Source organism: Schistocerca americana, chromosome X (genome assembly GCF_021461395.2).
Source record: "Schistocerca americana isolate TAMUIC-IGC-003095 chromosome X, iqSchAmer2.1, whole genome shotgun sequence".
Taxonomy (NCBI): Eukaryota; Metazoa; Arthropoda; class Insecta; order Orthoptera; family Acrididae; genus Schistocerca; species Schistocerca americana.
The window spans coordinates 397,078,599-397,105,443 of NC_060130.1; the positions used below are offsets into that span (position 1 = coordinate 397,078,599).

General features: G+C 47.4%; 1 pseudogene; it reads left to right on the forward strand.

Annotated features, from left to right (window-relative positions):
• Positions 1–4,821: 4,821 nt before the first annotated feature.
• The window catches only part of LOC124556044, a 49,371-nt pseudogene continuing 27,347 nt past the window's right edge, over positions 4,822–26,845 (forward strand).

Here is a 26,845-nt window from a genome sequence, read left to right on the forward strand (position 1 = left end):
CACAGGTGAAAGGTCGGCCACAGTAATAAAAACACTTTGGAACAACACATTTAAAACCCATTCAGAGCACACACGACGAAGAATAAAACTGCCAGGTGGGACCTGCTGAGGGAAAGGTCAGAGAGGATGGAAAAGGAGGGGAGGGCATGGAGCAGCTGGGAAAGCGGCGGAATGAAGAGAGGAGGGGGCAGCAGGAGACACGTGGGGCGGGAGAGGGAGAGGGAAGGCAGGGCAGGATGGAGCGCAGAGACGCTGAAATGAGGCACAAGAGATCGAGGGGGACTAGGAGGGTGAAGCCACTCAGGAGGAGGGAGGGGGAGGAGACGGAGTCCTGAGGAGGAGGCAGGAAGATGGGGTTAGAGTTGGTAGGAAGGGTAGATGTCAGGGCGAAGCTCATCATCCGGGAGGGGTAGATGTTGGAAGCTGTGTTGGGAAGGGAGATGGAGGGTGTGGAGATGGAGAGAGGGTGGGACACAACGGTAAAGGTGTGGCAACTGGTTAGGGGTGGAGAGGAAGGGAGACACCAGGGGGTGAGGGGGGTCAAGGCGACGGACAATGTATAGTGTGCAGATGTGTTCAAGGAAAAGGAGAAGGTGGGGGAAGGGGATGAGGTCGTAGAGGATGCGCGTGGGGGATGGAAGGCAGATGCAGAAGGTGAGGCGGAGCACATGGCGTTTGAGGATTTGGAGGGATTTATAGAACTGGGGAGGGGCGGAAATCCAAGCGACGCTGGCATAACAAAGGATGGGGCAGATCAAGGATTTGTAGGTGTGAAGGGTGGTGGAAGGATGCAGACCCCACGTCTGGCCAGACAGGAGTTTCAGGAGGCGGAGGCGGTTGTGAGCTTTGTTTTGGATGGTAAGGAGGTGGGGGGTCCAGGTGAGGTGGCGGTCGAGTGTGAGGCCAAGGTATTTGAGGGTAGGAGTGAGGTGGATAGGACGGCCGTAAATGGTGAGGTAGAAATCATGGAGGCGGAAGGAGCGGGTTGTGCGGCCTATGATGATCGCCTGGGTCTTGGAGGGATTAACACAGAGGAACCACTGGTTGCACCCAGCAGTGAACTGGTCAAGGTGGGTTTGGAGGGTTATGTTGGGACAGCTGAAAGGTAGGAAAAGGGCTAGGAAGGTGGTGTCATCAGCGAACTGGAGAAGATGAACAGGAGGGGGAGGTTTGGGCATATCATCAGTGTACAGGAGATAGAGGAGAGGGGAAGGGACAGAACCTTGGGGCACGCCGGCAGAGGGGTAGAAAGTACAGGAGTTGGAATTGTGGATAGTCACATAGGAGGGATGATGGGAGAGGAAGGAAGCAACAAGACGGACAAAGTTGATGGGGAGAGCATAGGTCTGGAGTTTGAAGAGGAGCCCAGGCTGCCAGACACGGTCATAGGCGTTCTGGAGATCAAGGGAAACAAAGATAGCAGAGTGACGGGAGTTAAGTTGGAGGGAAGGAAGATTGGTAAGGTTAAGGAGCTGGTCGTCGGCGGAGAAGGAAGGCCGGAAGCCACATTGGGTAAGAGGAAGGAGGCGATGCTGGTTAAGGTGAATACGGTGAGAGAGGATGGCCTCGAAGACCTTACTGAACACAGAGGTGAGGCAGATTGGACGATAGGAAGAGATATCAGAAGGGGGTTTGTTAGGTTTAGGGAACAGCAGGACACAGGAAGTCTTCCACAGGTTGTGGTAAAATCCAGTGGAGGAGGAGGACATTGTACAGGGTAGCAAGGACAGACAGGAAGGATAGTGGGGATTCCTTGAGGTGACAGTAGGTGACGCCATCATTACCATGTGTGGTGATGGGAGTGTTGATGTCTGAGGGGGGTGACTGATCCAAGTACTGGAAGCTAGGGGCGAGTGGGGGACAGAGGTGTCAGTGTGGTCATGGACGGTGGGGAAGAGGGAGTAATCAAAATTGGGATTGTCAGGAATGGAGAAGACCTCAGATAAGTTGGAAGCAAAATGGTTAGCCTTACTGAGGTTGTCAGAAAAGGGTCGATCGTCATGGAGGATGGGGTAATGCGGGGTGGGATGGCTACCAGTAAGGCGGTGGATGGCTGACCAGTACTTGGAGGAGTTGACAGGGAGGGTGGAATTGAGGTTTGTGCATGTCTGGCGCCAGTCCCGGCGTATCTTTGCTGTAGGGAGGTTCTGGATATGTCACTGTAATTGTCAGTGGCGGGTGAGAGTATCCCAGTCACGAGTGCGGAGGAAGGAGTGGTAGAGCCTGCGGGATTCACGCAGAAGGAGGACAGCCTGTGGAGGAAGCGTAGGGCGGTGTGGGTGGATGAGTTTCGTAGGGACATGAGCCTCCACAGCGTCAGTGATGGTCTTCTGAAGGAAGGAAGAGGCATGGGTGATGTCATCAGGGTGGTGAAAGGTGAGGGAGTGGCTTTTGACCTGTAAGGCAATGGATTCCCGGCAGGCAACCCAATTGGCATGGTGGTAGTCATGGACAGACTTTGGAGGGGCAGCTGGGCGGGTGGCTGCAGTGGCGGGACGGGTAGAGGAGATGGTGAGAAGGACAGGGAGATGGTCACTACCAACAGGATCGAGGACATCAACGGCAATGCGATGAAGGAGGTTGGGGGAAGCGAGGATAACATCAGGGGTGGAGTTACTTTCAGGATAAGTGTGCTGTGGGAGAGGAACAAGGTCACCATGGAGGGTGGCAAGGAACTGATGCCACCGCCGAAGGGCTGCAGTGTCATGGCTGTGAATGTTGAGGTCAGTGGCGATCACATAGGTGGAGAAGGTACCGTCAACATGGGAAATTAAGTCAAAGGGGAGAGGAGCTGCAGGGCAGATATAGATAGTGGCACAGGTGACGGTGACGGAGGGGAAAAAATAGGCTGAGGAGAAGATGTTCAGTCGGGTCATTGAGGAGGGGTTTTGGCTGGACAGGGAGATGCCTGAGGTGGCCTATAGCGACCCCGCCTCGGGCTAGGGGAAGGGGATTGTCAGTGTGGTGAAGGAGATAAGGGGTGGTGCGGACAACATGGTGGGGTTCGAGGAAGGTTTCATTAAGGATGAAGGATTCAACCTGGTGCTGGGAGAGGGTATGCATGAAGAGGTATTTGTTTGCAGGGAGGGAGCGAATGTTGAGGTAGAGGAGATGATACTGTTGAGGTGCCAGTAGGTTGGCGGTAGGAAGGATGCGGGAAGGGGAGACAGGCGCGTAAACGAGGGTGTCTAGGTGGGTGAAGGTAAAGTGGGCCTGGTTGTGGGAGTATGTGGCGTAGGTGTTTAAGTGGAAAACAGAGCGGGCAGCAAGGGAAATCTGCTGGAGAGTCTGGGGGCCCTGGAAGGGGTGGATGTTCTGCAGGATGATGGTGAGGAACCGGATGATAACTACTGCTGTAGGGGGAGGGCGGAGGGAATTGTTAGGGTGGATGGGTGGGTCAATGGGGCGAACGGGGACAGTGAGTTCAGGTTTGGTGGGAGGGGGCTTGGCTTTGAATTTGGAGGAATAGGTGGGGTGAGGTTCATTGCAGGTGTTGCAGGACTGGGGGGAGGCGATGTTGGGACACTGTTTAAGGAAGTGGGAGGCTTTACAATGGGGGCAGGTGGGTGGGTTCTTGCAGTTTTGGGTGAGTTGGTCATTGTACAGAAGACAACGCTGGCAGCGGTAGGATTGAGGAGGGGAACGGGATGGGTCAACAGGGGGTGGCAGTTGAAAATCAGGGCTCCTTGCATGAGGAGGTGGTCGATGGAGGAGGCGGACTCTGTAAATATACGCATGAGGAAAGTAGGGCCAGAGGAGTTGTAAATACGGCAGGTGGAGCGGACTTCCAGGGCAGGGTGGGCATTCAGTTCCGCCAACACCTCAGCCTCCGTAACCACAGGGCTGAGTTTCGTGATGATGATGGTGAGGGTCGGCAGACAACGAGTCGGTTGTTGATGATGAGGAGAGGAGGAAGTTAGGAATGGGGTGAGGGATGCGTGGGGCCCAAAGCTGATGCGGGGAAGGCGCCGGAGGGGATCAGTATGGAAGGATGGAGAGGGAGACTTCATGAGAACAGAGTCTCTGCGAGGGATAAGTTGGGTGATGGGTGCACTGGGGATGTAGTTCCGGATTTCAAAGGTGAGGGTGCGGGCATCCAGGAATTTTGGATCAGGGTTGGCTAGGACAAAGGTATACAGGGAGGGGACCGGAGAGGGGGGGGTGGGGTGGTATCCATAGCAGGGTTGGTAGGAGGTGGGGCAGGCAGTGGCTTTTTGGATGAGGGAGTAGAGGAGAGGTCGCCACTGGGCCGTTTGGAAGATTTTTTGGTGGGCGTTGCCTGGGATGAGGGACTGGATGGATGGGGAGGTGGTGTGAGGCAGGGGCAGGGCCCTCCTGTGAGGCATTAGCACTGGATGAGAGGGTAGGGTGCTCTGTGGCGGCGACTGTGGCGCGGCGGGCGGTGACTCGGGCAGGGGAAGCAGTGGCAGTTGCAGGGGGGAGAGGGGGAAAGTCGTCTCGGCAGGCGACAGGAGCGGGTGGGGGGGGCGGGAGCAAGGGCAGAGGCAGGAGCAGCAGCAGCAGCAGGTGCAGTAGCAGGGGTAGGAGCAGGAGTAACATACAGGTGAGGATACAGTGATGGAGAGGAGATAGAAGGGGAGGAGACTGTGAGTAGGGGAGGTGGATGAGACGGGTTGATCCCAGAGGAAGCACTCCATGACGTTACAGTGGGGGCAAGTGAAGGGGAGGTTTAGATGATGGTGGTAGTTGGGGTGTCCTTGACTGCAGGCAGTAGCAGACACCAAGAGTCGGCGGCAGCAGCGGCGGCAGAAGCGGTGAGCACCGAGAGACGGCGGTAGAAGAAGCGGCGAGCACCGAGAGATGGCGGTAGAAGAAGCGGCGAGCACCGAGAGACAGCGGCAGCGTCAAAGATACACCCTGAGAGTAGCCCAGGCAGTGCGAGTCCTCGATGAGGAAGTGAGGGAACCCAGCCCTCGAATGCTGGACTAGGGTTGTTTTTTTTTTTTTCTTTATTGTTATTTTAAACCCGTACAACAGGCAGGCTGTCAGCAGCATTCTACGCCGCTCTTCAGCCAGAGGATACACAAAGAGAAGAAACACTGAGAAGACACATAAGTTACAGAATGGTGAGCAATAAAACAGCAGACACATAAAGACAAACACGGAGCCGTTCACACGCGATGATAATCCACACTACAAACTGTTGATACGATGCACAAACACTGAAGAAGACGATGGCACTGGTGAACGATGGAGTGTGACGGTGAGCACTGAACACTAAACATGACGGCACACACGAAACACTGATGGCGGTGATCTCCGGCGCGCGAATGTCCACTTAGGGTGTGCGAGTCTGGGGACCTGCCAAGAGGGGAACAGGGGTGAGGTGGGGGAGGGGAGAAAAAGGATGCCAATGGCTGAGGATACGAGGGCAGGAGGTGAGGGACAGGGGAGGGAAGGCCCGGGGGAGGAGGGGGGAGAAAAGGAGGAGGGAGGGAAATGGGTGAGAAGGGACGGAGGGAGCCCAGAGGTGCAGGCACAGGAGGAGGGCGGGAGGATCGAAGTTGGTAGGAGGGGTAGATGGAGGGGAGGAGGGCATCATCAGGGAGGGGGAGCTGGCGGAAGCCACCTTGGGAGAGGGTAAGGAAAGTGGAGGGATGGAGACCGGGTGGGACGTGCGAATACAGGTGCGGCAGCGGGCGGGGGTGGGAGAGGATCGGGGAGACGAGCGGGTGAGGAGGATCGAGTTTGCGTGTACAGGATCCGTATCCTTTCAAGGAAAAGGAGGAGGTGGAGGAAGGGGATGAGATCGTACAGGATCCGCGTGGGGGAGGGGAGACGGATGCGATAGGCGAGGCGGAGAGCATGACATTCAAGGATTTGGAGGGATTTATAAAAGGTAGGTGGGACGGAGATCCAAGCCGGATGGGCATAACAAAGGATAGGGCGGATGAGGGACTTATAGGTGTGGAGGATGGTGGAGGGCTCCAGACCCCACGTACGGCCGGAGAAGAGCTTGAGGAGACTGAGTCGGGAGCGTGCCTTGGCTTGGATTGGCCGGAGGTGGGGAGTCCAGGAGAGGCGACGGTCGAGGGTGACGCCAAGGTACTTAAGGGTGGGAGTGAGGGCGATAGGACGGCCATAGATGGTGAGATAGAAATCAAGGAGGCGGAAGGAAGGGGTGGTTTTGCCTACAATGATCGCCTGGGTTTTGGAGGGATTGACCTTGAGCAACCACTGGTTGCACCAAGCGGTGAACCGGTCAAGATGGGATTGGAGAAGGTGTTGGGAGCGCTGTAGGGTGGGGGCAAGGGCAAGGAAGGCGTTGTCATCGGCAAACTGGAGAAGGTGGACGGGGGCTGACGGCGGCGGCATGTCCGCCGTGTACAAAAGGTACAGAAGGGGGGAGAGGACGGAGCCTTGGGGCACACTGGCAGAGGGGAAAAAGGTGTAGGAATCCTTGTTATGGATGGTGACATAGGAAGGACGGCGGGAGAGTAAGGAGCCGATCAGACGGATGTAGTTAATGGGAAGGACGAAGGTTTGGAGTTTGAAGAGGAGACCGGAGTGCCATACGCGGTCATATGCACGTTCGAGGTCCAGGGAGAGGAAGATTGCGGAGCGACGGGAATTAAGCTGTTCGGAAAGGAGATGAGTGAGGTGAAGGAGAAGGTCGTCGGAAGGGAAGGACGGCCGAAAGCCACACTGGGTAACGGGAAGGAGGCGGTGCCGGCGGAGATGCTGGTGGATGCGTCGGGTGAGGATAGATTTCAGGACCTTGCTGAAGACCGAGGTAAGGCTGATGGGACGGTAGGAGGAGACGGCGGACGGCGGTTTGCCAGGTTTAAGGAACATGAGGATACGGGAGGTTTTCCACAGGTCGTGGTAGTAACCGGTGGACACGACTACATTGTAGAGCCTGGCCAGGGTGGAGAGGAAAGAGACAGGAGCTTCACGAAGGTGACGGTAGGTGACACGATCGTGACCAGGAGCGGTGTTGCGTTTTGTGCGGAGTCCTGGACTAGGGCAGAGCGGGTGCCTATATACGAAACCGGAGGGAGCGGCTATTGGCCGCTGTCTGCACGTGGCTTAGCGGTGGCGCCCTCGCTGCTCGAGAGCCGCTGCGTGGAATAGCCGCCGCGGAGTTGGAGCCCTCTATGGGCTGACCACGTCCATTTGATCTGCCGCGTGTTCGACTTCCGCGGCGGAAGGTACTAGAGCACTGAAAGTCCTAGGTCGAAACAAGGCCTCTCGAGTAGACAACATTCCATTAGAACTACTAATATCCTTGGGACAGCCAACCTAGAGAAGACTCTTCCATCTGGTAAGCAAGATGTATGAGATAGGCGAAATACCTTCAGACTTCAGGTAGAATGTAATAATTGTAATCCCTAAGAAAGCAAATGTTGACAGGTGTGAAGATTACCGAATAGGCCGTGGTTGCGAAATACTAACACGAATTCCTTACAGACGAATGGAAATACTGGTACAAGCCAACCTCGGGGAAGATCGGTTTGGATTCCATAGAAATGATGGAACACGCGAGGCAATACTGACCCAACGACATTCCTTAGGAGATAGGTTACGGAAAGGCAAACCTACGTTTCTAGCATTTGTAGACTTAGGGGAAAGCTTTTGACAATGTTACTGGAGTACTCTCTTTCAAATTATGAAGGTGGCAGGGGTAAAATACAGCGAAATGCTATTTACAATTTGTACAGAAACCATATGGCAGTTACAAGAGTCGAGGGGCACGAAAGAGAATCAGTGGTTGACAAGGGAGTGAGACGGGATTGTAGCCTATCTCCGACGTTATTCAATCTGTATGTTGAGCAAGCAGTAAATGAAACAAAAGAAAAATCTCGAGTAGCAATTAAAATCCATGGAGAAGAAATAAGAACTTTGAAGTTTGCGAACGATATTGTAATTCTGTCAGAGACAGCAAAAGACCTGGAAGAGCAGCTGAACGGAATATACAGTGTCTTGAAAGGAGGATATAAGATGAACATCAACAATAGAAAAAACCGCTACGGTCGCAGGTTCGAATCCTGCCTCGGGCATGGATGTGTGTGATGTCCTTAGGTTAGTTAGGTTTAAGTAGTTCTAAGTTCTAGGGGACTGATGACCTCGGAAGTTATGTCCCATAGTGCTCAGAGCCATTTGAACCATTTGAACAATAGAAAAACGAAGATAATGGAATGTAGTCGAATTAAATCTGGTGATGCTGAGGGAATTAGATTAGGAAATGAGACACTTAAAGTAGTAGATGAGTTTTGCTATTTGGGCAGCAAAATAACTGATGATGGTCGAAGTAGAGAGGATATAAAATGCAGACTGGCTATGGTAAAGAAAGCGTTTCTGAAGAAGAGAAATTTGTTAACATCGAGTATAGATTGAAGTGTCAAGAACCCTTTTCCGAAAGTATTTGTATAGAGTGTAGCCATGCATGGAAGTGAAGCATGGACAATAACTACTTTAGAAAAGAAGAGAATAGAAGCTTTCGAAATGGGGTGATATAGAAGAATGCTGAATATTAAATAGGTAGACCACATAATTATTTAGAGGGTAATGAATAAGATTGGGGAGATGTGGAATTTGTGGCACAACTTGACTGGTAGAAGGGATCGGTTGATAGGACACGTTATGATGCATCAAGGGATCACCAATTTAGTATTGAAGGGAAGCGCAGAGGGTAAAAATCGTAGAAGGAGAAAAAGAGATGAATACACTAAGCAGATTGAGAAGGACGTAGGTTACAGTAGCTATTCGGAGATGATGAGGCCTGCGCAGGATGGAGAAGCATGGAGAGCTGCATCTAACTAGTCTCTGGACTGAAGAACACAACAACAACACAACATGACACTAGCGTCAAAACTGATAGCGTAACAGTTTTAGTGAGGAAAAATTCCATGTCCTCACTCTGAGTATGTTACAAAATCTCATGCTCAGCATAAAGCACACAAAATTGTGATCATGTAGTGCAGCAGTAGCCAACCGCGACAGACGCAGCAACAGATAAGTAACCGCATTTGTCATTTACGAGTTCCTAACCAGGAGCGAATTTTATTGTATCATCTGTGTGCTTTAATAGTTTTGTTTTTGAGTACTTCCGTAGTTAGGTTTTTGAATATCTGCGTATTACTAGACACAATTCGTGCGATTTCGTCAGGTTCTACAGTAGAGTTGCGCAGCACGTGCTGATAGTCCGTTTATCTGCAAAGTTTAGTTTTCCTCGGTCTTTAGTATGGGCAGGGCCTGCAGTTGCTGTGTCCGGATGCGAGCCGAGTTGGTGACACTTCGCTCTCAGCTTCAAGCTGTGATGGCTTCGGTTACACAGCTTGACGCTGCAGTGGATGGGCACCACTGTTGTGGGCCGGCCGTAGGGATCCAACGGACGTCAAGCGCGTCAGAGTCGTACGATCGGTCCTCACCGGTGGCCAACCCAGTTACTGCTCGCACTGAGGCTGACCCCTCACATGTGGTCGTGGGAGGTCTCCCCGGAGCGAAGCAGGTGGCGAAAGACTTCCCAGGCAGCCACACATAAGGCTTCCCCGGTTTGTCTGACAAACAGGTTCTAGGTGCTCTCTGTGGCTGTCACTGTCGCTAAGCCAGATGCTGTCGCCTGTCCTGTTTCAGAGGAAACCACTCAGACTGAAAGATCCGGGCAATCGCAGAGGGTGGGATTATTGGTAGTTGTGACCTCCAACGTTAGGCGCGTTGTGGGGCCACTTAGGGACTTGGCAGGCAACAAGGGTGAGAAACCCGAAGTGCACTCCGTGTGCATACCGGGTGGAGTCATTCCGGATGTGGAAAGGGTCCTCCCAGATGCCATGAAGAGCACAGGGTCCAGCCAACTGCAGGTGGTGGTTCGCGTTGCTGCCAATGATGTGTGTCACTTTGCATCAGAAGAGATTCTCTCTGGTTTCGAGCGGCTAACAGAAGTGGTGAAGGCTGCCAGTCTTGCTTGCAAGATGAAAGCAGAGCTGACCATCTGCAGCATAGTCGACAGGACCGATTGCGGACCTCTGGTACAAAGCCGAGTGGAGGGTCTGAATCAGAGGCTCAGACGGTTCTGCGACCGTGTAGGCAGCAGATTCCTCGACTTGCGCCAAAGGGTGGTTGGGTTTCGGGTTCCGATCAATAGGTCAGGTGTCCACTATACTAAGGAGGCTTCTACACGGGTAGCAGGGGCTGTGTGGCACGGACTGGGCGATTTTTTAGGTTAGAGGGTCTCGGGGAAACGCAAGAAGGGCTGCAGTCACAAAGGATGCAGGCTGAACACAGGAAGAACGTAGATACAGGAACCATTGGTATAGAATTTGTAAATTTTCGTAGCTGTGTTGGGAAAGTACCACTGATGCTCAAATCGGTCAAAGAAAACTTGAGTTTGATTTCAAACACGTACCGGAATCATACGATAATAGTTGGTGGTGACTTTAATTTACCCTCGATATGTTGGCGAAAATACATGTTTAATTCCGAAGGTACGCATAAAATATCATCCGAAATTGTGCTAAACGCATTCTCTGAAAATTATCTCGAGCAATTAGTTCATGAGCCCACGCGAATAGTAAACGGTTGCGAAAACACATCTGACATCTTAGCAATAAATAATCCTGAGTTAATAACGAGCATGAAAACCGATTCAGAGATTAGTGAACACAGGGCTGTCGTAGCAAGATGGTATATTGTAATCCCCAAATCCTCGAAAAATAAGCTCAGAGTATACCTCTTCAGAAAAGCAGATAAACATTCACTTGACGTCTTCCTCAGAGACGATCCCCACTCATTCCAAATTAATAATATAAGTGTAGACCAGATGTGGCTTAAATTCAAAGAAACAGTATCGGCAGCAATTGCGAGATTTATACCAAATAAATTAACAAACTACGGAGCTGATCCTCCTTGGTACACAAAACGCATTAGAACGCTGTTGCAGAAACAACGAAACAAACCTACCAAATTTAAACAGACGCAAAATCCCCAAGACTGGCGATCCTTTACAGAAGCTCGAAATTTAGCGCGAACTGCAATGCGAGATACCTATAACAGTTTCCACAACGAAATTTTCTCTCGAAACCTGGAAGAAAATCCAAAGCGATTCTGGTCGTATGTGAAGTATGTTAGCGGCAAGAAACAATCAATACCTTCTCTACGCGATAGCAATGGATATACTATAGAAGACATTGCTGCCAAAGCAGAGTTACTAAATACAGCCTTTCGAAATGCCTTCACAAAAGAAGACGAAGTAAATATTGCAGAATTCGAATCGAGAACAGCTGTCAACATGAGTAATTTAGAAGTAAATGTCCTCGGAGTAGTGAAGCAACTTAAATCACTTAATAAATGCAAGTCTTCTGGTCCAGACTGTATACCAATTTGGTTCCTTTCGGAGTATGCTGATGCATTAGCTCCATACTTAACAATCATATACAACCGTTCGCTCGACGAAAGATCTGTGTCCATAGACTTGAAAGTTGCACAGGTCACACGAATATTCAAGAAAGGTAGTGGGAGTCATCTACTAAATTACAGGCCCATACGTTAACGTCGATATGCAGCAGGATTTTACAACATACGTTGTGTTCGAACGTAATGAATTACCTCGAAGAAAACGGTCTATTGACACACAGTCAACGTGGGTTTAGAAAATATCATTCTTGTGAAACACAACTAGCTCTTTATTCACATGAAGTGCTGTGTGCTTTTGACAAGGGATTTCAGATCGATTCCGTATTTCTGGATTTCCGGAAGGCTTTTGACACTGTAGCACACAAGCGGCTCGTAGTGAAATTGCGTGCTTATAGAATATCGTCTCAGTTATGTGACTGGATCTGTGATATCCTGCCAGAGGGGTCACAGTTCGTTGTAATTGTCGGAAAGTCATCGAGTAAAACAGAAGTGATTTCAAGCGTTCCCCAAGGTAGTATTAGAGGCCCTTTCCTGTTCCTTATCTATATAAACGATTTGGGAGACAATCTGAGCAGCCTTCTTCGGTTGTTTGCGGATGACGCAGTCGTTTATCGACTAATAAAGTCATCAGAAGATCGAAACTAACTGCAAAACGATTTAGAAGAAATATCGAAATGGTGCGAAAAGTGGCAGTTAATCTTAAATAACGAAAAGTGCGAAGTCATCCACATGAGTGCTAAAAAGAACGCGTTAAACTTCGGTTACACGATAAATAAGTCTAATCTAAAAGCCGTAAATTCAACTAAATATCTAGGAATTACAATTACGTACAGTTTAAATTGGAAGGAACACATAGAAAATGTTGTGGGGACGGTTAACCAAAGGCTGCGTTTCATTGGCAGGACACTTAGAAAATGTAACAGACCTACTAAGGAGACTGCCTACACTACGCTTGTCCGTTCTCTTTTAGAATACTGTTGCGCGCTGTGAGATCCTTACCAGATATGACTGACGGAGTACATCGGAAAAGTTCAAAGAAAGACAGCACGTTTTGAATTATCGCGAAATATGGTGAGAGTGTCACAGAAATGATACAGGATTAGGGATGGACGTCATTAAAAGAAAGGCGTTTTTCGTTGCGACGGAATCTTCTCACGAAATTCCAATCACCAACTTTCTCCTCCGAATGCGAAAATATTTTGTTGACACTGACTTACATAGGGAGGAACGATCACAAAGATAAAATAATGGAAATCAGAGCTCGTACGGAAAGATATAGGTGGTCATTCTTCCCACGCGCTGTACGATATTGGAAAAATAGAGAACTGTGAAGGTGGTTCGATGAACCCTCTTCCAGGTACTTAAATGCGATTTGCAGAGTATCCATGTAGATGTAGATGTAGATGAGAAGAGGTAGACATCAGGGTCTGGTGAAGGAAGATAATTTGATTGCTGTTATTAGATTAATAAGTTGAGGTGAAGCAGAGATACACTGTTCATGGTCTGTAAATTATCCAAGTTAATTGTAATGTTTCCATCAAATACCTTAAGAAGTGTTAGAATCAGATATATTTGAGATCTTCTGTTGCTTGGCGGCATAATGTGATGCGGCGGCCTTGGTGATTCCGAAGAAAAATGGGGTATTTCTCGATTCTAGAGGTAGCTTCCTTTGTTTTACACTGTACTTACCAAATAGAATTTATCCCCTTTACTGAACCTTAGATGTTACCGCAATCATTTATAGAACACAGTTATCCTTTATATTTCAAAAAATTTGAATAGTAATCATTGGTTATTGCCAGCATTTCCAGAACCACGGTATGTGGGCTTTAACTCTTTTAATAGGTGTGATGTCGTAGCATTCGAAAAACAGGAAGAGACTATGAAGCACATAGTCAATATACATGTCTCTCATTCAAAATTCATTGCCGCTACCAGCATCGCACTTTATCTTATATGAAATCATACTTAAACAATAGTTGGTGGCGAAGATGGAAAACGCATGTGAATTAGTCAACAGCACAAACGTCTATTTTCGATAAATTGTGCTATTCATTAACGGTACCCAGTATACAAGGGTTACACTTAAATTAACGCACTGAGTTTATGATACTGATGCAGACATACAGCCGCGTGGAGTGGCAGGGTAGTTTGAGGCGCCACGTCATGGATTGCGCTGCCCGTCCCGCCGGAGGTTCGATTCCTCGCTCGGGCTTGGGTGGGTGTGTTTTGTTCTTAGTGTAAGTTAGTTTAAGTATTGTGTAAGTCTAGGGACCGATGACATCATCAGTTTGGTCCCTTTCGAATTCACACACATTTACAGACATACAAGAGCCACACTTAAATTAAAGCACTGCATTTGTGATCCTGACGCATATTCGAAACTGGGAACAACGACATTCCTTGCTGCGGGTAACCGTTATGCGAGATCCAAGTTCAGTTATATGAAAACTGAATCCATTTTCCGTTGCCATCTCAAACACTTTGTATTAATAAAAGAAAAACACTCTGAGACAAAAAAAAGCAAACAAGAAACTACACATCAGAAACTAATTATCGGAATGTGAGGGAAATCGGTAGATGTGAAGTACAGGTAGAGACAAACAGATGATTACAATTTCAGAAAAAGTGGATGATTTATTCAGGCAAAAGAGCTTCACAAACTGAGCAAGTCAATAACGCGCTAGTCCATCCCTGACCTTTACGCAAGCAGTTACTTGATTTGATATAGACTGATAGAGTTGTTAGATGTCCTCCCAAACATTCGGGACAGATCCAGAGACCTTGGTGGCCAATGTACAGTTTGGAAAGCACGAAGACAAGTAGTAGAAACTTTCGCCGTGTGCAGGCGAGCATTATCTTGCTGATCTGTGAACTCAGTACGGCTTGCCACGAAGGGCAACAGAACAGGCCGTAGAATATTGTCGTTGTACTACTATGCTAGAAGGGTACCACGGATGACAACAAAAGGGGTCCTGCTATCAAATGAAGTGGCAACCCAGACCATCATTCCGGTTCTCAGGCCTTACGGCGGACGACAGTGTGGTTGGTGTCCCACCGCAGTCCGTGGCGTTACAAGACACGTCTTCGCTAGTTGTGGGGGCTCAGTTTGAAGTGGGAATAATCACTGAAGACAATTTTACTCCAGTCAGTGATATTACAGGCCAAAACCGTGTTTGGAGATCCCCCAGACTGTGGTGGGATACTAATCAGTCTGTTGTCCATACGGTTCGACAACCAGGATTGATGGCCTGGGGCGTCATTTTATTTCATAGCAGACACATTTCGTTGTCATCTGTGGCACTCTTACTGCACAGCGGTACGCCGACGATGTTCTGCAATCTGTTTCGCTGATCTTCATAGCAAACCATCCTGAACTTACATTGAGTCAAGATAATTCCAGCCCACACGCAACGAGATTTTTTACTGACTGTCTTCGTTCTTGCCAAATCCTGTCTCGGCTAGTAAGATTACCTGAACTCCTCACAACTGAGAAAGTTTGGAGCATTGCTTGTAGCGCCCCTAACAAGCACGGGATTTTGACGGTATAACGCACCAGTTGGGCAGAATTTAGCACGATATCCTTCAGGAAGTCATCCACCAGCTCTAGCAATCAGTACGGAAACAACCAATCACTTGCATAGGGCCCAGAGGTGGATCAGCGCGTTATTGACTTGCTCAACGTGTATAGCTCTTCCTCTTGAATGAATCATCCAACTTACCTGAAATTGTAATAATTTGTTTGCTTTACATGTGCATCACATTTACTGATTTCTGCCCCATTCGGATAATTCCTTCGTGCTGCGTCGTTTGCTTTCTTTGCCTTAGAGTGTATTATTGCGTCTATCTTTATCATAATGTTGTTTATGTACCTATGCATGGAAGTAAATGATGCCTATGTATTTCAGTGTGCTGACCAGTGTTTAGTAACTCACCCTAAGTTTTTTCAGCAAATTTCTTGCTATTTTAAGTTATAGTGGGAACTCTGTAGAGCATATTTTAGTGGTTATTTATTCTCCGCAGTGGTATCTGGTACACATCCCAACTTCAGGGGCGCCACAGACAGGTAATTTTGTCTTTTGCGGTAGTTTTCTTGTCATTTCCCAGGACGTACTGACTGCTTTGTTGTATTTTTCGAGACTTCACCTAAGTATTTTACACAGCACGAAATGGAAAGAGACTGTGCTTGTTGTGTGCGCACACAAAGGGAATTGGCTGCTGTCCGTAGATAGCTGGAAGCTGCGTTGGCCTCAGCCAACAGGTTTCTGGCAACTGCTCAGAGCTGCGGCGACATTGGGACCACGGAGACGAGTCCTGCAAAACTTTTATTGCTCTTTGAATTGCCTGGTGACCTGGTTGTTTCTGCAGCAACTTCCGATATGTAACATCTGACCAGTTTGTGTTCACTCGACAGTAAGTGGCGGTTAGTGGTGGGTTTGCGCGCCTCTGGGCGGAATGTGTTAATGGGAATTAACCACACTTCTAACTTCGTTAACCTTAGCATCAGGTACGCGGTGTTGCTCGCAGTAAACGCCTCCCCTGTTGGACATGTCACCCTTTTCCTTACCCAGTTGAGACAAGTGAATAAGGTGGATATGCAAGTAATTCAGAGCTCCACGAGGGGTTGAGGGGGCGGGCGGGGGGGGGGGGGGGGGGTGGAGCCCCTCAGGGAAATAGCACGAGAGTCATGAAAGAATGCCACTGTGCACTTGGTATGCTTGTCGGGCGAGAATCTCGTCCAACATGTAGAGGAGGCACTGACGGTTGTCATCGGGCGCAGTGGGTGCAACCGTCGGCAAATCCTGGCTCATGTCAGCAGGCTCAGTACTACGGGTATTACAAGGAGTGTTAGGAAAGGTAGGAAAATATTGTAGCTTAACAAGAGTAAAACGCCACAAATAACAGAGTATCTGAGTATTCAACATCAAAAATTTAGTGATGAGGACGAATATGTGAAAGAAAAATAGAAAAAATTAGAAATCATTGTGAAATATGTCTTAGAAATTTGCTCATATGTTCTGAATAAGGTCTTAAGGTATTGGAAATATCGAAACTGGTTTACTATACGCGTTACAAAACTACTTCGGAAACAAAGAATTCTTCATCACGTATTTGAGAGAAATCAAAATCTAGCTGACTAACATATGGAGAACGAAGCGACAACGGGAGTAAGGAAAGGACTGAGAGAAACGTTAAATGACTTGGAAAGTAAAGTTTTGTAAACATATATGAGTAAATATCCAAAGTGGTTTACATCATGCGTAAAAGTTGTAAGTGGTTCGAAATCCTCTATTTATACTGAGAAGCCTAAATATTATGACTACTGCCCACTGCGACGGTGACTGCCACCTTCTGGCACAACGGGAGTAAGGAGAGGACTGAGAGAAACGTTAAATGACGTGGAAAGTAAAGTTTTGTAAACAGCTATGAGTAAATATCCAAAGTGGTTTACATCATGCGTAAAAGTTGTAAGTGGTTCGAAAGCCTCTATTTATACTGAGAAGCCTAAATATTATGACTCCTGCCCACTGCGACGGTGACTGCCACCTTCTGGCTTTGCGGGCTCGTGATGAGGTAACAAAAGTATGTAAGTGGTGCAGACGCGGACAGGGGATCACCCTAGCGAAGATATGGGCTGCAAATGGGGATATCCATTGAGATAGCGTTTTTGACAAAGGGTAAATTATTTTTACGCAGAGCCTCCGAACAATCGCCTCGAAAACGGCGAAGCTGGTCGAATTATCACTTGCTACTGTCGTGAGCATACATGGAAAAAGGGAAAGGACAGTGGAACTACGACTAGGTGCTAAATCGTTGGACATTCACGACTCTGCACTGAACATGGGGTTACGAGGCTTTTTCGCTCTGTAAAGCAGTAGAGAAGGCGATCTGTGGCAGCTCTGCCGAAAAAGCACAGTGCTGGTGCACGCACAAATGTTTCGGAGCACACCATTCATCGTACATTGTTGAACATGGGACTTCACCGTAGACCACTCCTACTTGTTCACGTGTTGACCCAACAACATCGTCAATTATGATTGCAGTAGGCAATCGCGATTCGATCGTCGACCAATGGAAACGTGTCGGCTCTACAGGTGAATCACATTTTTGCTAAACTAGGTCGATGGTCGTACCCACAAACGCCGTCATCAAGTTGAACGGCGGCTCGAAACGTGCAGCGCACCACGGACACACGCTTGTGGGAGCAGTATTATGCTCTGGCAGACATTCTCCTGCTGTTGCATAGGACTGCGACAGTAATAGAAGACACAGTGACAGATGCGAACCACCAGCATCCCTTCGTGCTTGACGTGTCCTCCGACGGCGATGTCATCTTTCAACAGCATAACTGTCCGTGCCTCGGAGCCAGAACCGTGCTACAGTGGTTTGAGGAGCATTATAATGACCTCACGTACACGTCTCGGCGAACAAATTTGCCTGATGTAAATTCTATGGAACCCCTCTCGATCGCTATCGAGCACCATCACCGCGTACGCCAATCAGCTGCTCGTTATTTACGTGAATTACACGACCTGTTGTAAACATCTAGTGCGACATACCTCTACAAAGCTACTGAAAAACTGTCGGGTCTCTGATACGCAGAATCAGTGATCCGATGGCTGACAGACAGGCTACGAAGCAGGTAGTCATAATATTTTGGTTCATAAGTGTATACACTCAATGATAAAATTGGCACCAAAACGGAAGATAAGAGAGAGAAAGCCGTAATACGTAAGTGGATCTTTCGAAACTGTTTTACCACGTAAGATTGCAACACGATCCCTTTAATCATCATACGCACTTCGAAATGGCAGATGAGATAACCCATCGCGGAATAGAGAAACCACTGCAAACGCTTTGTAGTGGAAAGGCATCAGGAACAAGAGAAATTCCTTTTACATTCTACGGAGACCGTGCGAAAGAGCTTCCTCCGCTTCTAGCAGCGGTTTATCGCAGGTCGCTTTAGCAAAGAAGACTACCTAGCGACTGGCAAACAGCTCACGTCTTTCCGGTTTTAAAGGAGGTCCGCAGGACAGATAAACATAATTATAGGCCTATATCGTTGACGGAAATCTGTTGTATAATTATGGAACGTGTTGTAAGCTTATTTGTCCGTCGCTGACATAGAAGACCGCAAACCTTCTTTCCTTCGCGTCTGGGCAAGCTGTGCCGTGACTAGAGTACATATAAAGCTTACTAGGACAGGGCAAATGCTAGCCGTGAATCTCTTTGTCCACCCACACACTTCTGAGAATGGCATATTAACTATTTGCAATTACACGCCCGTATTATCGGCAGCTATGTTGATAAATACTCGGCATCTTGCAAGGATAACTACCAGATCAAGAATATTAGGTAAGCTGTTGGAAGTGGTTAAGCGTTGGTGAAAATCTCACTTCTGAGCACACAAAGAGCTCTAACCGCAGAACGCTGCACGGAACACGCGTTGGTGCAGTGCTGCGATACAGACCGTATAACTCCCTTCGAAGACGATGGCCAAGATGACGTCTCCAAGTCCGTACCGCGCGATGGCTGTAGGCGGAGTTCTCCTCTCCACAATTCTCCCTTCTCACACGCGTACGAAAACGCGGCGGAAGAAAACCCCGTTTCGGCCAATGTCGAAAGCTCTATCATCGCCGAAATCCCTCCAACGACATTTCTGAGATCTGCCCAATGATCGAGTAGGTCATATCGCCCATAGGCAAACTAAATTCCCGTCTTCGCCACGCGTTGCCCAGCACAGGTGGCTCCGGATGCCGGGCTATCCCCAAAAGCGTCGTATTGCCCCATCGTTTCCGGTGACCAATACATGCCGCCCACAGCGACGCGGCGAGCTACGGCCAGCTGCAGACTCTATATTCCACAATTCCCAGCTTCCGACACTTTTCACCAAAGCTTTAAGTTAGTGATCCAATCATGCAGACATGCAGAGAATACTGCTCGAGAGTGCCTCATATTTATCATGATTCAATAGAGTCATGATCTGATGCCCGTGCCAGTCCCTTCATTATTAATACTAATGTTGGTAAACTAACGTGTAAGTGCCCATGTCCTGGAACCTTACAATGTTTTGCACTTATTTGTTATGACGGTTTTGGGGAACGAAAATATCCTGTCTGAAAATCAACATGGATTCCACAAACGGAGATTTTGAGGCACTCAGCTGGCTCTGTTACTCCATTAAATCCACAGCACTGTAGGCATAGCCGTGTTCCTGCATTTCAGGACAATTGACACAGTCCCAAAGCTCCGTTTAGTGGAAGAAATGAGAACCTGTCCAGTATCGGACCAGATTTGCAGCTCGATTCAAAACTGCCTTGTTAAAGAACTAAAGACGTCCCTCTTAAGGGAACAAAACTGACAGATATGAAGCTAATTTCGGGGGTACCGCAAAGAAGTGAGATACAAGCGTTACGGCTTACATTGCGTGTAAAAGATCTAGTAGAATACTGTTAAAGCTGTTTAGTGCATTTCACAGATCATGCGTATGTCAGTAAGCTGAGAAAAATTAGAGAAGAAAGTACCGATTTACAAAAGAACCTACAGAGGTTTGATGATTGGTGCAGGGCCTGATAGTCGACCTTAAACGTAAATAACAGTTGATGACAAATTTCTGGGAATAGTAACCACTGAATTTATCTAGGAGTATCACTGCTGAGTGACCTTAAGTGGTATGACTATATGAAACAAACAGTAGAAGAAGCAAATGACAGACTGGTATTCAGAGGCAGGATTTTAAGGACACGTTCTAATGTTTCAAATGGCTCTGAGCACTATGGGACTTAACTTCCGTGGTCATCAGTCCCCTGAACTTAGAACTACTTAAACTTAACTAACCTAAAGACATCACACACATCCATGCCCGAGGCATGATTCGAACCTGCGACCGTGGCGGTCGCGCGGTTCCAGACTGAAGCGCCTAGAACCGCTCGGCTACACCGGCCGGCGAAGGACAAGTAATTCATCCACTAAATAAGCGGATTACAAGACACTTATTCGAGTCATTCTTGAGTATTGTCCATTAATCTGGGTCCCTTATCCGGTAGGACTAATAGAAGAGATAGTGAAAGTCCAACGAAGATCGACGCCCTTCGTTACGGCATCGTTTAGTCAATGCGAGGGAGAGACGCTGAGACGTTCAACAACAAATTCCGGTGGCAGACGCTACAACAGAGGCGTTATGCATCAACTAGAGGTTTTCTGTTGAAATTTCGAGGAGGAGGACGAGGAGGAAGAGATTAATGTGTAACGTCCCATAGACAACGAGGTTATAAGGGACGGAGCACAAGCTCGGATTAAAGAAGGATGGAGAAGGAAGGCGGCAGTCCCCTTTCGAAGGAACCATCCCGGAATTTGTCTTAATCGGTTTAGGGAAATCACGGAAAACCTAAAGCATGATGGCCGACGCGGGCTCGAACCGTTGTCGTCATGGATGTGAAGTCCAGCGTGCTAATTAAATTTCGTGAGTGTACTTTCCTGGAAGAGTCGGGCAACATGCTACTTCCTCCCATAGACGATTCAAGAAATCACCAAAGCGAGAATAATCGAGAAATTGGAGCTTGCCGACAGTTATTCTGCCCACATGCCATTCGCGAATGGTACTGGAAGAGGTAGTCAGTTACTTGTACCGTAAGTGCACTCCACCATACACCGTCTTCTAACTTGCGGAGCACTGATGCAGATGTACACGTAGATGTACATTTGAGGAACTTACATTTCTGTGTTTCTTGTTGAAACTCATAATTCAAACTTCTTCTTCCCGTAGTAGTAGTGATGTACAGGACTCATGATACCTGATGTATCAGGCCATGTTGACTAATCTAGTAGTGGTTTTACCCGTATAGTGCTAGGTATCCGTCCAGCCGTGTCTCAGTAGTGATGATATCGGGTGGAAGACGACCCTAGTGCTACTCAAGCTGAGCATTTTATTGATACTAGCTGATGAAGGACCCACACAAAGAAGGAAAATCAGCCTTTAGTTTGACATTTTCTTAATATTCCGTTCATGTGAATCCCCACATTGGAGCGGATTGACTTGATTTATTGATACGAAAAGAAAACATATTTTGTTCATTCCTTTCTATGGGGATGTGGCAACCAGCTTGGGCGCTGGCTTCTCACCACGATGGCACGCCTTCAGAGTGTGATGCTGACGTGCTAGAATTACCGTAGTGAAAGGAACAAGGGACGTACTCTGTGGACTACGTTCAACTTCTTCGGCGGGCATAGCGCTCAGAGCCATTTGAACCATTTGAACTTCTTCGGCCAATAGAGTGGCGTGAAACGAATGACGCTTTGCCTTGGCTAAGTATACGCATGTAACTGTGTGGAGCGCAGCTCTCTCTTACCGTCCTCCATTCCTCCAGTTAACACGCTCGGCTCTTGCTCTTCTACGCCGTGATTTTGATTTTCGCAAGCTGATGTTCCAGCTAGTTTGGTCATCTTTCCCCTTCTCCAGGCTCTGATGTATACCTACGTTTTGCAACAAACCTCATCTGGTGTGAGCTTTTACTATGCGATCTTTATTCATGATTAAGACCACCCAAGGTCTGGATACCTTCTTCTTCTTCTCTCGGCCTACCTTGTACGATGTTGTTCATATAAAGTTGTGTAGAAACCCTATGAATTCGATAAGCTGAAATAACACCAGAAGTTATCATTAATGTTTTCATTTATTGGTTCATCTACTTGTTGTAAATAAAGTTTCAGTTCCTACCATGAAATGTATTCTACGTATTCTTCATTAAGTACCCTAATCTCTCAGACGCAGAAGTATGGGTAGGCGGAATATGCCTGTGACGTAGTAGATAGACAAAGGAGGATTATCTTTTACATAATGCTAATTGTATCTTTGCCCTCTCTCAGCTTTTATAGGCTTAGCCGTAGTTTTGCTCGAGCAACTGACTGTTCAGCTGAAATGGTTCAGGGAAACTACGAAAAGCCTATTCCATTACAATCAGACTACAGCTGTAACCCACCGTTACATTGCCTTCTACTTAAGCCTTTCTGCCTTGATCGTATTTGGGGTCCGGATGAGTATACGTGTCTTGGACTCAAAGGAGCTGATATTTCGATAATGAACGACTAGGGCAGCTGCTATTTCTGCCTAGCTGTAAACTCAGTCGGGGCACCGTTATTATTTCACATGGTTGCAGGGATATAATTTCTAGACTGCCACTGCCTCTTTACTCACCATAAATGGAGTGGATAATTTGAGAGTCTATAATGAAAGCGGGTAATTGGTGAATGGAAGGAGAGACCCTTAATGTACCGTCGACGGTGAGATCATTGGAGACAGACTAAAATCACAGTGAATCAGATACAAGAATGGAATCGCTTTTCAAAGGAGCCGTCCAGATAGGTTAAAAGGCACTTCTTCTGATGTTAGCAGTTACGGCAATCTGAGACCACATGATACTAAAGAACAGTTTTATTCGGGAATGACGTGTTTGAAACGCTATAGAACGAGAATACGTGTCAAAGAAATGAAATTATACACACCAGACAGCGGTGTCTAACTGAACCAGTAAATTGTAGTAACGGTCGTTGGGGATGCTGCAAGAAACAACGAGTGGTATTGTTTCACACCTGAGTGATCTGACTGATACTGTTACGCCAACAGATCTCTCCTCAGGAGAGAGCGCTGATTGCTAATTTTTAAATGAACACACCGCTATTTGACTGTATCGTTGTTTATTTAATTACGACCCAGGTTTCGGCCTTTTATGCAATTAGCATATACCGGGTGGTCCATTAATAGTGACCGGCCCAAATATCTCACGAAATAAGCGTTAAACGAAAAAACTACAACGAAGGAAACTCGTCTAGCTTGAAGGGAGAAACCAAATTGCGCTATGGTTGGCCCGCTAGATGGCACTGCCATAGGTGAAACTGATATCAACTGCGTTTTTTTAAAAATAGGAACCCCCATTTTTATTACATATTCGTGTAGGACGTCAAGAAATATGAATGTTTCAGTTGGACCACTCTTTTCGCTTTGTGATAGATGGTGCTGTAATAGTCACAAACGTATAACTACATGGTATCACGTAATATTCAGACAGTGCGGACGGTATTTGCTTCGTGATACATTACTCGTGTTAAAATGGACCGTTTACCAATTGCGGAAAAGGTCGATATCGTGCTGATGTATGGCTATTGTGATCAGAATGCCTAACAGGCGTGTCCTGTGTATGCTGCTCGGTATCATGGACGACATCATCTAAGTGTCCGAACCGTTCGCCGGATAGTTACGTTATTTAAGGAAACAGGAAGCGTTCAGCCACTGTGAAACGTCAGCCACGACCTGCAACAAATGATGATGCCCAAGCAGGTGTTTTAGCTGCTGTCGCTGCTAATCTGCACATCAGTAGCAGACAAATTACGCGGAAATCGGAAATCACAAAAACGTCGGTGTTGAGAATGCGTCGATTGCACCCGTACCATATTCCTATGCACCAGAAATTGCATGGCGACGACTTTGAACGTCGTGTACAGTTCTGCCACTGGGCACAAGAGAAATTACTGGACGATGACAGATTTTTTGCACGCCTTCTATTTAGCAACGAAGCGTCATTCATAAACAGCGGTAACGTAAACCGGCATAATATGCACTATTGCGCAACGGAAAATCCACGATCTGCGACAAGTGGAACATCAAAAATGGTTCAAATGGCTCTGAGCACCATGGAACTTAACTTTTGAGGTCATCAGTCCCCTAGAACGTAGAACAACTTAAACCTAACTAACCTAAAGACATTACACACATCCATGCCCGAGGCAGGATTCGAACCTGCAACCATAGCGGTCGCGCGGTTCCAGACTGTAGCGCCTAGAACCGCTCGGCCACTCCGGCCGGCTAAGTGGAGCATCAGCGACCTTGGCGGGTTAATGTATGGTGCGGCATTATGGGAGGAAGGATAATTGGCCCCCATTTTATCGATGGGAATCTAAATGGTGCAGTGTATGCTGATTTCCTATGTAATGTGCTACTGATGTTACTACAAGATGTTTCACTGCATGACAGAATGGCGATGTACTTCCAACATGATGGATGTCCGGCACCTGCCTCGCGTGCGGTTGAAGCGGTATTGAATAGCATATTTCATGACAGGTCGATTGGTCGTCGAAGCACCATGCCATGGCCCGCACGTTCACAGGATCTGACGTCCCCGGATTCCTTTCTGTGGGGTAAGTTGAAGGATATTTGCTATCGTGATCCACCGACAACGCCTGGCAACATGCATCAGTGCATTGTCAATGCATGTGCGAACATTACTGAAGGCGAAGTACTCGCTGTTGAGAGCAATGTCGTTACACGTATTGCCAAATGCATTGAGGTTGACGGACATCATTTTGAGCATTTATTACATTAATGTGGTATTTACAGATAATCACGCTGTAACACCATGCGTTCTCAGAAATGATAAGCTCACAAAGGTACATGTATCACATTGGAACAACCGAAATAAAATGTTCAAACGTACCCACGTTCTGTATTTTAATTTTAAAAACCTACCTGTTACCAACTGTTCGTCTAAAATTGTGAGCCACGTGTTTGTGACTATTACAGCGCCATCTAGCACAAAGCGAAAAAATGGTCCAACTAAAACATACATATTTCTTTACATACTACATGAATATGTAACAAAAATGGGGGTTCCTATTTTTAAAAAGGCAGTTGATATCCGTTCGACCTATGGCAGCGCCATCTAGCGGGCCAACCTTAGCGCCATCTGGTTTCCCCCTTCAACCTAGACAAGTATCCTTCTTTGTAGCTTTTTCATTTGACGCTTATTTCGTGATATATTTGGCGCGGTCAATGGACCACCCTGTATTGCAGGGCATGTTAATGACATAAATTCAATCATTTGAAAATGGCGTAAAAGACCTAAACCTGGATCGTAATTAAATAAACAACAGTGCAGTCAAATGCGGGTGTGTTCATTTAAAAATTATTGTACGACTATTGCTCAGCAATATCAAAAACCATTTACTGGTTAACAATGTTTCTCAATGGAATTTAAAAACATGCGAGATATTATGGGGCCCTGAGCACTGTATCCTGAGTGGGTCTTACTGAACCTTCTATAAATCCCACCTATGAACACGTGATTCATGGACTGTACAAGAGAAGCCAGTGACGAAAGTATATTTATAATTTACCCCAAAACTGACATATAAGATTTTGAAGCGATTAAATATTCATTGCTAACAGTTTCAACTCACGTAGTACGTAGATGGTCACACCAATGACAGTAACTAGTTGTTAGCAAGGTTCTAAGATGGAAGAGAGTGACAATTTGATTACGACGATTCACTGCTATTGTTATTAAATCACAAAGTTACATGATGGGTACGCAGATATCCCAAAGTGTGGAGATTACAGAACATGAATAAATGTATGTTACTGAGGCAGCGTGATCGATAGTGTTAGCTGCTTCCATAGAACTTAACAAGGCATCGTGCTTATCTGTCACTATCATGGTAGTACTGCAATGCATTCTTACCCTAAGCAACGGTGGTCGCCGTCAAACGGTAGTGGCGTTAACTCTAGGGGTCTCTCCGTCTCTGCTCGTCGGACGTGCGCTTCCCTGAGCCGTCTGTCTCCAAACTTCTTGGTCGGAAAGTCCTAATCTAAATGTAGTTTGTTGTAGACTCTTAGATCGAATGTATGGAAATGTCCAAACCGGTCTGCTCAAACTGGAAATTCTGCGACTGTCCTGTTTTGCACTCAATGCCCGAATCTTCATCAACGTCCAGAAAATACCTCTCCACATCTGGCGACGGTTTTCCTCGTGCCTAAAAATTTCTGGCATATTACCCAATTTGCCGCCAACACCGCCCAATGGCCTAATTTTGTAATGTCCTTCATCCTCCCACCAGCAGCTCCATATAAAGTCTTCTACCAGTTATCTTCTACGCGGCCCTTCTCAATTTTAAAAGAGGTGCTCAGAGTCTATGTCACAGGACGTCTGAAAATGAGAGACTGTAATTTTTCCACTGGCGCTATTTCGCCGTTGTGGGGAAACGAAAAGGAGAAAAGTCCTGATTTCTCAGTGTAAGCTACGCGGGACGGCAGCTACGCAATAAAGTCACAGTCAGTGGTGTTTGTTACACTCTCTAAAGACGTTACCAGTGGACGGAGCCTATGGTTTTGTTCGACCACAGTAGTATTTCTCTGTAAACTCTCATACCACCAGATAAGTTTTTCTTGTAAATCAGACAGCAATTTGTATGGCCCGCAGGTTGGACTGGGGGAACCATGAGGGTTGCATTTTTATCGCTGGAGATGTGTCCCACCATATTGTCCTCAATCCTGACGGTTGTCGCTAGCGCCTGCCGGGCCACCAGCACACAGCCCCAATCTTTTGCTTTCCATTGACCGTGAGCTCGCCTACTCATGTGTACGAAGGGAAGAACCTCCATGGTGACCCTTCGCTCTCCCTTCTGCTCGCCCGCTTCTGATGGC